The following is a 16,403-nucleotide window of genomic DNA, read 5'->3' as shown; positions in this document are numbered from 1 at the left end:
GGAGAATTCGGATAATACATGCCGTATATCTTTGTAAAGAATATGGTAATGAATTATTTTGTGCAATTGTAATCCTTATGCTTTTGCATAGAATATATTGCACTGAAGCAATCATCGTCTAGTCGTATTTATTTCGATGTAGACCGAAAGTGTTGCCTTCCAAACAGACACTGATGTTTTCTTTCCGATTTCATTGTTCCCAGTTTTGTACAAAACTATTTTAGATTGTTTTACTCGATTGAAGTTGCACCGTTCATGAAAAAAAATATACCTTGCCAAAGAGCCAACAATGAAAGTTTGAAAAATTAAAGTTGCAAAACTGTTGCTTTTAGTGTAAAGAAATTATAGAATATAAGCTTGTCCATGGCAGCCATGTAATTACTGTATTATAAGACAGATGCAAATGATTGAATTTGTATTAGGCGGCAGTCTGTTAGCGAAAATATAAAAATTGGGATTTTCACGGAAATGATGTATAATCTGTCTTACATATACTGATACCCAGAGTGCAAGAATGAGAAATGATACTCTGTCATATTGGTTTAATATGTGTGTTGTGTGTGTGTGTGATTTAGATTTGTAACGTAGTATTAGCATATTTTCAGTCATATTTTCAGGCTACGATATCTGCAGTCTGGCAGTTTATAGTGATGTCTAGCACTTGGGCATCATGCCGCAGACATGTAGCATGATGTCCCACCCAGTCACATTAATCTGACACGAGGCTGACCTGTCTTAACACATTAACCCCTAGCGACGACTTAACGGGGCAGGAGATAGTAGCCTACTGCCGAGCTCTGCAGCGTCATACACTAAAGTGGGTGGTATTATAGAAAGGTAGACAGATGGAGCTCTACAACGATACCAAATAATCTGGAATATCTAGTTGCACTACAAAATACAGATAAACAAACCTCATTTTTTGGACCCGACTTTTTTAACCCAAAATTCGCCCGTGGTAGGAATCCGATTTTGTGTCAGGATTTTAGACTTTTTGGTCTCAGATCTAAGGCAAATCGGTATGAACTGCAAACAGACAGATGAGCCTTTGCAAAAAGTAGGATAAGATGGTCACTTGGAATAAAGAGTGGTCTCCATACAAAAATAATGGCTCCGTTTAGCAAGTCAGATAGCCAATGAAAAACGACGTTTGTAACACAACTAGGCAGTATGTTATTAAAAGATCATCGGGGATTTGGTGTTTTCGAGTCTATTCAGAAATAGCTTTCAAAATGTGTTTCCTACTCGATTTTCAGGCGAAAATTACAAAAAGCTCCAGGGGTTAATGTGTTAACACTGACCTCTTAATGCTGAGCGCCAAACGAGGCAGCTGTTAGTACCATTTTTATCAGTCTTTGATGTGACCCGGCCGGGGATCGAATTCGCGACCTCGAGCATCTGAAGTGGACACTCTAACCACTAGGCCACCGGAACGGTCCCCACATCATTGAATTCACTGTTGAGCGTTATGCAGTATTTTAACAACAAGGTGCCCACCTAGCCTAGTTTACAAAGGCGGCGTTAAATGAATCAGATGTTACTGGGTTTAATAAGAAACAATTTCACTTGGCGGTGCAAGCTTGTATTAGTTAAAAAGATTAAAAACGTTTGACTGTCAACATGTAGGTGACCAAATACATTCCGGGTCGTATTGCTGAATAAAGGTTAACGATTTCAGTTTACTTTGCGAAGGGAAACATCGACGCAAGTTCGTCCAGCATAAAATTACCGGATAACCTTCCTCGGGAATGTTTCCAATAAACTCCGGTTTGTTTATTCATCAAAACAGATACTCTTTTGGATTCGACCACGACTGAACGTGAAATGTTTACATAAATCTGACATTTTATTAAAGACGTTAACATAGTTTGTATGACTTTTCCATTGGCCTTGAAATGACCCTCATTCGGCGGCTCAATTTTTGCAGACCACTTCATCTATATTCAGTGTTACCGGTTTATCCTACACTTGCTTTAAAGAACATGTCTACCACCGACTGCTTAACCATTTCTAGATGTTAGAGTTTAAAGCAATAAATCGGATATACCGTAGCAAAGACATAAACTGGAAATATGCAAGCCTGTGTCAATGCTTTGGTTTCGTCTTAGGTATTTCCACAGCCGAGGATACACACGAGCGACTTTATTATGTCCATTGTCGAACAAAATGTCTTGAGTGGGTCTTTTATGACTGTTTAGTCTCAGCTAGACCTTGGTCAATATCAGTCGTGAAAATACAGTCGAAGTTATTATTTGGGTGTTCTTATTTTCCAGGAGTTGAAATGATACAAACACATGCTATGGTTTGGTAATACCTTGTTACATACTTCTTGCCATGGGAATTGTCACCGATTAGTATTTTGCGTTGAGCCTGTAGTGATCCCGAAGAATAAAAGTGTAAATGTTCCGCCAGGCAAGATATATATATCAGTCAAACGTTTGTCTATGGCCACTGAAGGACCCATTCAGGCCATCCAAAGAGTAAGTTTGAAGTAACTCAACGTTACCGCCGGCAGGCGAATTATTAGCCAGCCAAAACTGCATGATAACGCAGTTCTTGTGAGTTAACCTGACTGTGAGTTTGACCTGGAAAATAGCATACCGAACGTTTCTGCAAAATGCAAAAATACTTGAGGGTGCAACATGCAGGACAATTTCCAGCGATCGTTAATCTGTTTCCATCGCGTTCCATAGCCAATGTTTAATGCCGGGATGATCCCAAACAGTGTAGGGCTGCTATTACCATTATATCTGGTAGGCATACCAGAGGGTTGCGGGATATGATCAGTATGGTTGTTTGTGCCTTTCACAAAACATCAATGACGGGTTAGCGGATCTTGAATAAACGTCGCAATACCTGGCCAGTCCTAGAATTGTTGTAACAATGCCAACTTTATCCAAACAGGCTTCGAATTATATTTCATCGATGAGATAACCTGCGTAGTTTATACATGGCCATTGTTAACAAGTCTGGTTTTGCCGTCGGGTTAAATACAACATTATTGACGCTGCGTACAAACTTTCCTTGAACTTCCAATACTACTTCACGCGGAAGATAATGCCAAGATGTGTCCTGAAACAGAAATTCTTTTGAATTTCCTGGTCTGCCGACCATAATTGTTAGTTCGATTAATATATCAAAAAGCTCGTGATAAGTATTTCATGAATCAAATAACGTTCTGTTGAGTACCTTTGACAAATCTTTTTGACGCATTTTAAACGAAACAGAGAATTAATCTTTTCTGTATCGTTAAAGTTGCACGTTTGAAATGCTGAGGAAATAATTTATATGTAACGATTTTGCTTAATAAATAATCTATCCTGCACATTTTTTAATATAAGATTATACGATATGCAAAACGTTTCCCTCCCGTATCTGAAATAGACTTCAGTCAAATAGTGTTATTAACCACAAGTTAAAATATTAATAACATATATGTACCTGTAAGATTGATTTCAGACAGCAATAGGGATGGTTCCTTAAGAAGAAATTTTAATCATCCTTTCAATTATACCAAGCCTCTTGTTTATATACCTCATGATATCCTGTAACACGTACGGAATTCGGTAGAATTTCTACATAATTTGTTGGAAAAGCACCGCAGAAAATCTATATCTCAACACGGAACTCATTTAAGAAAATAACAACATTCTTAATAAACTTTCATTAGATAACAGTTAGCTAAGACAAAGCACAATTCTTTGTGGAGAAGGATACGAACGAATCATTTAAAAAAACTTTAGAAATATGGTAGCTCGAATAAGAAATAACGATGACTAGGAAATGAACCCCAGAAAAGTCATCGTAATGAAGACAAACACTAAACTGGACTAAATAGTAACATAAACAATCAAAAACACAAAACATCCGCCGAAAACAAAACACATTAGGCAAATTACATAACAGATACAGGTATTTATAATATTAGACTCAGTTGCATTTACTCTCAACGAATCTTACTGCAATTACACACGCAATCATGCTAAGCAAATATCGACGTGGTCCCACAACAGATACAACACCGATGTATATATGCTAAATCCTGATATGTAAGTAATTGTTTAATATAAAATGAAGTATCTCTGCTCGAGATGTGCTTGAGAATTGGAATCGTTGAGGTTTTATTCACGCTATCGATTATACATTGTTATTCTTAATGTTCATACGGTCAGCAGAGGTGTGTAGTCAATATCAATTACGGAAGTTTGAATGCAACCCCAGATGGTCACTTAGTGTGTGAAACGACCATCTAAAGGCCCAGACCTTGTTCTAGCCAAAACACACCTCAAATAAGTAGTTGCAGATGCCATCAACCTAACATCATCTGAGTGACTTTGATATTTTCATTAAAAACCAACTCTAGCTTCGACGTTTCTTCAGTTATGAAGAAAACTATTAGCTTTCCTCCAGCTTGATTTGAATCAGCAATGTCGAAAACGCACGTATAACACGGCAACATATTAACCCACGAATAACACGGTAACATATTCAAGTAGTGAAGGGGGATACCCTAGCGTCAATGGGAATTAGCATTACAGACCCCCTTGGGACAATCTAGCGTCAATGGAAAATTAACATGGAGAAAAATCGTGGGACAATCTAGCGTCAAGGGAATTTAACATGGGAATAAATCGTGGGACAATCTAGCGTCAAGGGGAATTTAACATGGGAATAAATCGTGGGACTGTCTAGCGTCAAGGGGAATTGAATATGGGATTTTTTTTTTTTTTTTTTAAATTTTTTTTTTAAAAAAAATTTAAATTTAAAGAAAGGGGTAGGCAATGGAAAGGCTATCTCTTTTCGAGAAATATGGGGGCCCTGAAAAGGGCCTTTGGGTTTATGTTAATGTATTCATTAACATAAAGGGCACCGCATTGGTCTTCTTCTTGTCCTTAGGCTGCGTCTCACTGTTGGCCCGTACATTAGCACTCTTTTCAGGCATCCTTGTCTTTCAACGTAGATCCTACGTATCCACAGGCTGGTGTTTGTCCTGTGGACAACGGTCCACTTGGATCGGACATACATGAGCATGTCCGTCCTAAACATCATGGAAGACACAAGGGTGGATGACTCAACTGTGGTCCACATCTTGAAGCGACGAGAACAGGTGAATCAATGCACTGAACTGCGCTTATTTATAGGCAGAGGTAGGATTGAAACGGATTGAGTTCATTCACCAATCCGAACACGCGTTACAAAATTCAGTCAGCCCGCATCCAATCCGAAGAGAGCAGTCTGTGAGGTCACGTAGTCTATATAGATTCGCTAGCGCTTGTGTGCAGTCAATCTATGCGACAGTGATTCAACATGACGGAAACTCAGAAAACGATCCAATGGGGTGCACCAACAGGGGAGACTGCCCAAGGGAACCCGGACTTACTTTCAGAAGAGGTGAATTGGGATTTTGTGGATTTTCTCTCTTCGCAAGAATTTGTTCCGGAACCTTCGTTACCTTCTTCATTACCGCAAGTGGAGAATTTTAGACAGAGACAGAAAGAAGAATTGGAGAAATTTATACAACGACAAAAGGAAGCGGAACAAGCTTTTCTCCTACAGCAGCAAGAAGAAGAAGAGGTAAGAAAAAAACAACAGCAACAACAGCAAGAAGAAGTAGCAGCAAAGAAACAAGAGGGTGAAAATCAAACGGTCACGGTACTGTTGGACATTTTAGCGGAGTTAAGAAGTCTGAAACAAATGTATCAGACTTCTTTATTACGACCGAAGAGAATACGACCTTCCCGAGCTAAACACGTCAACCCTGTGACTAAGCCTACCGTACCACCCTTAGTGATTTTAACCCAATCATCATCAACATTACGCAGTTCAGAAGTAGGCCTTGGCCGTGGCAAAGGCATAAGGCAGTTAAAGTTGATTGCTTAAACTCACCCCTACACCATAAAGAGAAAAAGGCCCTTTTCAGGGCCACCCACATTTCTCGAAAAGAAATACAATTTCAATTTGCCAATAACTCAAAAAAAACCCCACCCATTTTACCCTTATAGTACGTGTCTCTGTATGAGTGCGTGAGTGTACGTTCTTATTTTAAAATCAAAACTAAAAGACTCTTACCTTATATCATTAATTTATTCTTTTATCCATTTTTTACAATCCAATTCACAATTCACAACACAACACTTTAATAAAAAGTTCATTGACTTCTTCTTTCTCCTTGTTTAGTCTCTCTGTTTTTTGAATTTCTTCACCGTCTTTTCCTCATTTTCTTCCCTTCTTCTTTTCTTCTTCTCCTGTTTCTTTGCCTCTTGTAAATAGAATTGTCTTTTTTCTTCCTCTTCTTCCTCTGAAGAATCCCTCTCTTCTTCCGAAGAATCCCTCTCTTCTTCCGAAGAATCCCTCTTTTCTTCTGACTCCTCTTGTTTCTTTTTTGGGCAATCTGGAGACCAATGTCCTTTATCTTTACAATAATAACAGGTATCTTGACTTTTGTCTTTTTTAGTCCCTGTTTTTGTTCTTTTTTGACGGTCTGGACACTCTGAAGACCAATGCCCTTTCTTCTGACAGATATAGCAAGTATCTTGACTTTTATCTCGAAAGGAAGGAGAGTAGTCCGTAGGCTGGTCTGAAGAAAATTTTCTAATGACCCCTCGCAAAGCTCTGACGAAACGTTCCATCTGGTTAGTCTCTTCCATCGTTGTGTTCGGCTTGAGAGTGAAATGAATAGTGAAAGGACAAGACACACACCCTTTTATATACGCTGGTCTGCTATGACTATAAAGTAGCTCATGGTGTTTGAACTTGAGTCATTTGACTTTTTGCTTTCAAGATGAAACGATCTAATTCATTCGAGAAGAAAGAAGAAGAAGAAAGTAAGAGGCAGAAACGTGATCTATCGCCTCGTACCAGGGCTGAAATCTTGGCACAAATTCATGCCAGTGATTTTGAAGAGGACATGAGTGAACCAGAATCCGAACCCTCTAAACCAAGTTCACCACCCTTAGTCAACCCTGAAAAGTACTATTCCATTCGAGAGACGGAAAAGCGCTCCTCTAGAAAATTTAGAACCACGGCTTACAAATACACAGTGAAGTTTAAAGATTTCAAGGCTGAAGTGCCGTTAGAGAAAGCAGAAGTGTTCATCACTGAGGTGTGGGATTCTTTGCTCACTGCACTCAAGCAACAATGTCAACCCAAAGAAGACGATCGCTTGAGACTTTCCATACAACACGACGGTTTGAAATCCCCTGTTTGGATCGAGTTTAGCACCCCTGCAGAATTGACCGCTTCCAAAGTTATGGACAAGATTCAACACGTACAACAATCTAATGACCAGTTTGACATCACCGATGGAAAAGCCACACTGGACATGACCCACGTCTCTCCTCCTCAAGGGACAGGACGCAAAAAGATGTTATTGGTGGACGACCTTCGCAACACCAAAACAAGTCTCGTCCGAATTAACAACCCTCATGACCAGATGTGTTTAGCCCGTGCCATTGTGGTGGGACGAACCTATGCCAACAAGAACGACACGGTAGAATGGAAAAGAACCTGGAAAACTATTCAACAATCCGACCGAGCCAAACAACGAAACGAAGCAGAACTCCTGTTACAACAAGCTGGCCTGTCCAAAGACACACCCTGTGGCATTCCTGAGATGCAAAAATTGCAAGATGCCCTAGCTCCACGCTACACCTTGAAAGTGCACCCTCAAGAAATGCGCGGACCTCTGTTGTTTCGAGGGCAAGATTTTAAGGACGGAAAATACATTCATGTTTATTATCACGATGACCATTTCGATACCATTACCAGCATCACCGGATTCCTGGGATACGGTTATTATTGTGAGAAATGTGACCATGGTTATAACAATCGAGAGCAACACAAGCATTGTGGATCGAAATGCACAGGATGTTTGGCCTCTTCACCCTGTCTGAGCGAAGAACCAGTGCCTTGTTCAACTTGTCTGCGCACGTTTGTCAGCCCTACCTGTTACCAACAACATCTGAAAACGCAAGGTTCACAGAAGAAATGCGTTTGTCAACTCCTGAGATTGTGCTCTACGTGTGAACAAGTCATACGTACCAATAATACCAAGGCACACGTATGTTCAGGAAAGAAAAAATGTCACATTTGTCACCACATCGTGGACATGGAACACCAATGTTACGTGCAAAAATACCAACCCCCACCAGAGAAAGAGGACGGTCACAAGAAGAAAGGCAATTTGATCTTTTTCGATTTCGAATGCATGCAAGAGACTGGCATTCACATTCCTAATTTCTGCGTGGCTCATCGAGCGTGCGAGAAGTGCATTAAAGAACCTATCTTCAGTCATTGCCCTCACTGCAGCAAGATTCCTGGAGGACGTGAAAAAATCTTTCGGGGACCAAACACGTTAGCCGATTTTGCCCAATGGGTCTTAGACCCCGTCGACAAGACGTGGAGCCAAGAGGACATCGAACGTTACGGAGATTGTCATCGTCATGCCACAGTGATGGCTCACAATTTTTCCGGATACGATGGACAGTTTCTTCTCAGATACTATACGGAACAAGGCACCGAGCGTCCTAAAGTGACTTTGAACGGAGCCAAAATCATTTTCATGCAAGTGGGACAAGTGCAGTTTAAAGATTCGATGAGTTACTTGGCCATGCCTTTGAGTCGAATGCCTAAAACGTTTGGAATGACAGAAATGGCTAAAGGGTACTTTCCACACTTTTTCAATACGGAAGCCAATCAACACGCCGTTCTACCCCATTTGCCTGAGGCTCACTATTACGACCCCGACAACATGCGTACCGAACAACGAGAAGCTTTCTACGCTTGGTACCAGATTCACGCCTCGGACCCTTTCGACTTTCAGGAAGAAATGCTAAAGTATTGTCGTTCCGACGTGGACATTTTACGGCGTTTCTGTGGAAAATTTCGAGAACTGTTCATGGAACACGGAGGGGTCGATCCTTTGAAAGAAGCTTGCACCATTGCCAAAGCGTGTTCCCTAGTGTATCGACAACGATTCATGCCTGAAAACACCGTGGCTGTCATCAGCCCTCAAACGACCCACTTTGTCAAACGTCAATACTCGGTCAAAGCCCTACGTTGGTTACATTACTTGTGCGACAAGGAAGACAAGTGGATTCAGCATGCCCGCAACGGAGGGGGCGAAAAGACCATCGGAACGTATTCGGTCGATGGCTGGGACTTAGAAAACCCCAAGATCGTGTACGAGTTTAACGGTTGCTTATTTCACGGATGTCCTGTTTTTTACCCTGACCGTGGCACTAAAAATCAGTTTTTGCAACGAACCATGGAAGACTTGTACCAGGACACTTGTCAGCGACGCCTAAAGTTAGAACAGCAAGGATACCAAGTGGTGGAAATGTGGGAACACGAGTACGATCACCGTATGAAAACCGATTCCGAGTTTAAACGCCTCGTGGAAAGTTACCAGTTCATGGACCCGTTGAACCCGAGGGATAGTTTGTACGGAGGAAGGACCAATGCCACCTGTTTGCTGTACCAAGCCGACGAAGAGAAAGGAGAAGAAATCAAATACTTGGACGTGTGTTCGCTGTATCCCTACGTGTGCAAATATTGTCGCTTTCCTACAGGGCACCCGCAATTGTTAACGGAACACATCGACCTGAAAAACATTCGACAATACGAAGGCTTGATCAAGTGTAAAGTTTTGCCTCCCACGAACCTCTACCATCCCGTCTTACCTCACCATTGTCAAGGCAAACTGATGTTTCCCTTGTGCCGTACTTGTGCTGAAACGTGCAACCAAGACCAACCTTGTCAGCACAGCCAGGAAGAACGGGCCTTGACGGGAACCTGGGTCAGTGTAGAATTGTTCAAAGCTTTGGACATGGGATACCAACTGTTAGAAGTGTACGAAATTTGTCACTTTCCCAAGACGCAACAATACCACAAGGGTGATCCCAGTCAGAAAGGCATTTTCGCCGACTACGTGGATGCCTTTTTGAAACTGAAGCAAGAAGCCAGCGGCTATCCTTCCTGGTGTCACACTCCCGAAGACCAAATAAAATTCAAAGAGAAATACTACGAACAAGAAGGCATCACTTTAGACCACATCGAGAAAAACGAAGGCAGGCGATCGTTTGCCAAAGTGATGTTAAATTGCTTGTGGGGTAAAATGGCACAACGACCGTGTTTACCCAAGACGGAATATTTGACAGAACCTTCCCGCTACTTCCAGATGATTCACGACAAAACCAAATACATGAAACACGTGGACGTCGTTCGAGAGAATTTGATCTTGGTCAATTACGAAGAAGATCTGGACTTTGTACAAGACGACCCTTTTGGAAATGTCATCATTGCGGCTTACGTGACAGCTCATGCTCGCTTAAAATTGTACGAAGCTTTAGAACTGTTAGGGGAACGCGTCCTGTACTTTGACACGGACAGTTGCATTTACATCCATCACCCGATTCAACATCACCCTGACATCGAAGGATACCGTTTAGGAGCCTGGACAGACGAGCATCCCGACGACAAGATTCTAAGTTTCGTCAGTGGCGGTCCCAAAAATTACGGCTACGAATACCGTGACAAACAAGGAGAAGTGCACACGACGTGCAAAGTGAAAGGACTGACTCTGAATTATCGTACCAGTCGAGTGGTCAACTTCGGGGTATTGAAAGAAGCCTTGCAATCGGGAGAGGATGGAAACTTTAAAGTGACCACCTACCAACCGAACAAAATTGTACGTTTACCCACTCACCACATCGTCAGTCGACCCTTGGAAAAAGTCTATCAAATTGTATACCAGAAGCGAGTTCGACTTCCCAATCATTTCACCTTACCGTACGGTCACGTCAGTATTGGTTTGTATATAAAAAAGGAACCCTAGGCAAGATCGATAGTTCATTGTGACTACCAAGATCGAGCGAACAAGATGAATACTTTGAAAGAGACATCGTTCCAGTTTGGGGATTGTAAAAAAGTTGTATCTTCCTCTAGTGTGACTAATATTGGATGGATAAGACCCAGACATTGCGACGGAAAATGTCCGGAAGGAAACTGCGATTGTCCATGTGGTTACCATTGTAATTGCGTAACGGAGTTTGCAGACGAGTGCGATTGTGAGCCTTGCGATGGATACGATGCTGTACCTTGTGACCTGAGCGATGCCGTAAAGCATCATGGGAACTTTGTTCTCACTGCCCCTATCATGGAAAGTGATGCTGTGCGTGTCAAACCTGAGGGATGCGAAAGTGATGCCGCTCGTCCTCTTAGACATTTTACCGGGTTTAAAGGGGAATGTCGACCTTCACGTTTACCTCCCTACGGATGTCATCCAGCCCTGAGCAAACTCCTGTTCATGTCAACCAACCCTCATCGAAACGAACCTGTGAAAAACGAATATTCGTTCCCTGTGCGTTTGTCGGAATACTGCGACTTTGAAAATCGTCTTCAATCGTTCAAAGGAAAATGGCCAAAGTATCTGGGAGGACCGACCCCCGAAGAATTAGCCAGAGCCGGATTTTTCTACTTAGGCGAAGGAGATAAAGTCAAGTGCTTCAGTTGCGGTGTGTCACTTCACCACTGGGAACCGCAAGATTCGGCCTACGTAGAACATGCTCGATGGTCACCGAATTGTCATTACTTACCTTTAGTGGGACCGAGACATTGAAGTAACTTCTTACCATAATAATTTGTTCATGGATACTTTACAAGAGAACATTCGTGCTTTGCCTGTGGAGTTGAGAGAATGCATTTATCGAGAGCTGGTCAAAATACAAGTGAAACGTAAAGAACAATTGCATCCGTTACGTCACCGGTGTTTGAACCACTGGTACCTGAAGGCTATACAAGGATTGATTCAATTGAAAGTGTTTCATCGGACAGACATTGATCAACGATCCTCTAGTTTTAAAAAGGATTGGTTTGGTATGGACGATTCTACCTACATCATTGTAAACGTACTGCATCGAATTCCAGAGGAAGAGTTAATGAATTACCAACATCTTGAACACAATGTCAACTTGGTGAAAGAGGAAACTTCTGAACGAATTGTAATGTGTAGATTAGTGACTCAACGATTTAAATTCGACACTGAAGTAAAACCATGTTTGTGCAAACAGTACATTTCTTGTGTCAGACCAAAGAGGATTTAGTATGACCTATTCATGGATACTTTGCTAGAGAACATTCGTGCTTTGCCTGTGGAGTTGAGAGAACGCATTTACCGAGAACTGATCAAAATACAAGTGAAATGCAAACTCGAAGTGATTGAACCGTTTTTAAATTATGCTCTGTTCCAAAGTACAAGAAGACTGATTATGAGTGGATATTACATTAGGCACAAAGTTAAACGAGGCTATTGGACACCACCCAATGATTCCAAAAACAGTGTATATACTTATGGATACTTTACAAGAGAACATTTTGGGCTTGCCTGAGGAGTTGAGAGAAAGGATTTACCGAGAGCTGGTGAAAATACAAGTGAAACGTAAAGAACAATTGCATCCGATACGTCACCAGATCTTTAACCACTGGTACCTGAATAGTATAAGAGAGCTGATTCGTCAGAAATTCTTTCAATGGTCAGACATTGTTCAAAACTTTGAGGTCGCTAATGATCGACATGTTCATGATTATGGTTACTTCGAGATTCACCTAGTGCAACGCATTGAGGAAGACAAGGTAAAGGATTACAAACATATTTTACGTGGAATCTGCTTAGCGGAAGAGGAAACTTCTAAACGAACTCTGACGTTTCGGTTACAATATGCAAGATTTAGATTCCCTACTGGAGAACGAAGATCTCTGGCTAGAAAGTACGTGTATTGCATCCAAAAAAAAAGAGAATATAAAAACAGGCTGCCATGCCACGGCTTATGTCACATGTCATCCAACAGATTCCGTGGAAGGAACTCAATGACCATATTCAAACCGTGGATCATTACCATCAATTATTACAAGAACTGTATCCATTCAATTTGGGACGACAAGTGGTGTGTGTCTTAGTGACTTGTTTTTTGGGATTTCGTTTACCAGCCGATTCTTTGTGGACTCTTTACGATCAGTACTTACCACCTCAATGGCCTTAAATGGTCACGAAAAACTCCTCTTGCTCAAAGCCTTGCGTTTTCATCTGGATACTTCTCGACCTCAACAGGAAAAAAGATTCGTCAACTTTTAGCTACCCAAGACGTGTATGACGATGTGTGTGTAGCTTGTGACTTACATCCCCATTGGACAGATGTCCGTGCCTGGAAAGAATGGGGTTTTGAGGCTTGGACCCAAGAAGTGGCCCAGTATGCACGAGAGTTGTTCAAGGAAAAAAGTTACTTTTCAACCCGTGTTAGTGACGGTGCCAGAAGAACCCGTCACCCAGGACAGGACTGTCGTGCACAGACCTGAAAGACCCTTTCGGGAGGACACTTGTGTGACCTTACCCCCTACTATAGAACTGGTTAGAACATTACCCAAAACATGTTGTACAGACACTTGTGTTTATTCCACGTTCATCGTTATCATGTGCCTTTTATCCTTGTACTTAAGCCTTTGGCTTTTATGTATTTTTGTCTTTCGTATTCACGTTTGAAAAAAAAAACATTCAATAAACATGTTCTGAAAAAGTATATAAACTCTTGTCTTGTTTGTTTTCGTGTCACAAGTGACATTTCTCACACCATGGCTACCTCTGCTGTCTCTGCTCCCTCTTCCTCTACTGTCAAAGTCATCGACGAACACTTAGATCGTGCCAGTTGGGAGGTTTTGTATCTTCGCCATCCCTTTAACATGCTCATTGCTGGACCTAGCGGTTCTGGCAAAACCGAATTCGTCAAACGTTTGATCGAACATAAACATCATTTGATCGATCGGCCCCCTCAACGGATCGTGTTGTGTTACAAAGAGTGGCAATCGGCGTACAGCCTCTTGCGAGAACGTCAAGGCGATTCCATCGTGTTTGTGGAAGGCATTCCTAAAGAAGACCACGGCATCGTCTCTGACTCCCGTCAAACCCATTTGGTCATTTTCGACGACATGTTAGGAGAAGACGAAGAAGAAATTAAATTGTGGTTTACGCGCAAAGGGCATCACCGTAATGCCAGTGTCGTTTACATCACCCAAAATTTGTTTCAACAAAGTAAAGCCCATCGCACCATCAGTCTCAATGCGCATTACGTGGTCTTGTTTAAAAGCCCTCGAGATAAATCGCAAGTGCAAGTCTTAGCCAAACAGTTAGGAACGCCTTGGCTGACTCAGGCGTACGACGATGCCACTCAAACGCCACACGCCTATTTACTCGTCGATTTGAAACCTACGACCCCCGAGGATTTGCGATTTCGTACCCACTTGTTTCACCACTGGTGCCAAGACGGAGGGCCTGTCCTGTACACGTCTCCGTCCTCGACTTCATTTCACTCCCCATAAAAAAATCTATAAAAACCTCAGACCCTTTTTCGTCTGTCTCACACAGTTTGAACATGACGTCCCTTCAGTCGCATCTTCCCGTCAAATTGATTCGTGCCTTGTATGGCATCAGTCGAGAAAAAAATCCACAAACACGAGCTCGTGTCTTAGAAGCTAGTCTCAAAGAAGTCTTACGATGGTTCACGGTGACAGCACGTCAAATACTCCAAGGAATCATTCAGATTCCTCATCAAACCCAACGCTTTTTCGATCGAAACAAAGTTGCTTTGGTCCAACTGGCCGATCCCCGCATCGACACTCAAACCAAAAAACAAATCATTTTGAAACCTGGAGGGAGCGGTACTCTAGGAGGGGTCATCGTTCGCTCACTCTTAAGATGGGATCCTAATGCCCCCAAAGTTATCCCCAAGACAAAAGATCAACGAAGCCCCAAGAAGAAAAAGAAAAAGACCAGGTCCCCAAGAAGAATGACTTCTCCAGTGGCAGGACCCTCCTCTTACCAGACACCACCCCGGAAAAAGAAAAAAAGCCCCCAGAAAAAGAAACAGAGAAAAAGTCCTCAGAAAAAGAAAAGTCCACAGAAGAAAACTAGTCGCAAGAGAGGCACTTCAGCCAGGACGCAACCTTACACTCGCAAACCACGACCTGCCACAGCGGTGACTGCGTCTCCGGCAGCCTCACGTTTGTCCACTTCTCCGTTGATGTCACCAGGAACTGAAGAGTACTTGGAGACGTTGATCACACCAAGAACTTCTCCGTTGATGACCCCCAAAAGAACTTCCCCAGTGGCAGGACCCTCCAATTTAGCGGCAGTGGCTGCTGCTCACAAAGTACCTTCTCCCAAAATCAAAGTCCATGAAAGATCGGGTATGTTACAAAGTTTACTGGATTTGTCCAAGCAAGAACTGGCTCGATTTAATCCGTTGCGTACCCCTGCACGACGTGTCATGCCTGTCCTCAAACTGATACGACGTAAAGACAATCAGTGGCGACGCGTTCCAGTATAAAAAGACCTGTGACCAAGTCGGGGTATCAGTGAACTTGTAAAAGATGTCACCTCCAAGAAGCCACAAAAGAAAGAGACAAAGGCAGACGCGTCATCCGACAAAGCCCTTAGCCAAGCATCGACGTTACCCTAAGAAAAGACACAGTGGTTCCAAGAAAAAGAGGCGTCAACAAAGGGGAGGATTCCTTGGCGATTTTGGGAAAAACATTGTCACCTTTATGACAAAGCGATAGTCCCAAAAAAAAAAAGATAAAAGGGTGTGTGTTAAGTCATCGACGTTAGTGTCTGTTTGGTGAATGTCCCGGAACCCACAAGCAAAGATGTCACCCTCCAGAAAACCCCAAGGAAAGAAAAGAAAAGGACTACCACCACGTTTCGCCAAACACGGGGACATGTTATCTGTCCTGTCCAAAGCTTCTCCACCCCTACGAAAAAAACTCATTCAAACGGCCTCCAACGAGGTCATCGATACCGTGTGCGAATTTTGTTTGAACGTTTTGAAAGGCACGATCCCTTTGTCCAAACACCAGAAACAATGCTTAGGCAAACATCGTCACGTTCTTCGGAAAATGGTTCAAAAGAAAATTCCCATTCGTCCAAAAAAGAAGATGTTGGTCCAACGTGGAGGCATTTTACCTCTCTTGTTAGGCCCCATACTGAAAGGAGTCTTGGGAACCATGTTGGGAGGACTGGTGGGAGCAAGATAAAAAGGCCTTCGGAAGTCCCAAGATCTCAGAATTCACCCCTGACAACCCCATGGAAGGACGAAAGCTAGCTTTAGTGCCTTACAAACGATGGATGGAATACCATCGGTGGCAAGAACAACGCACCCCGCATTTACCTCCCAATCCCAATTTGAGCGAGATGTCCCAGTTACAACACGAATTGCAATCCTTGATGGATCGCCAAGATTTGTCCGAAACAGAAAAATCGCAAAAGTACGGTCAACTCTTGCAAAGACTGCAACTCTTTCACCAGAAAGCTTTAGACGAAACAGCTTTACCCACTCTAAAAGATTTTAAGACCTTGA

This window comes from Sinohyriopsis cumingii, chromosome 18 (genome assembly GCF_028554795.1).
Source record: "Sinohyriopsis cumingii isolate HCF-2022 chromosome 18, ASM2855479v2, whole genome shotgun sequence".
In the NCBI taxonomy this organism is placed as follows: Eukaryota; Metazoa; Mollusca; class Bivalvia; order Unionida; family Unionidae; genus Sinohyriopsis; species Sinohyriopsis cumingii.
The sequence above is the reverse complement of the archived record's forward strand: the minus strand, read 5'-3'. Positions refer to the sequence as shown.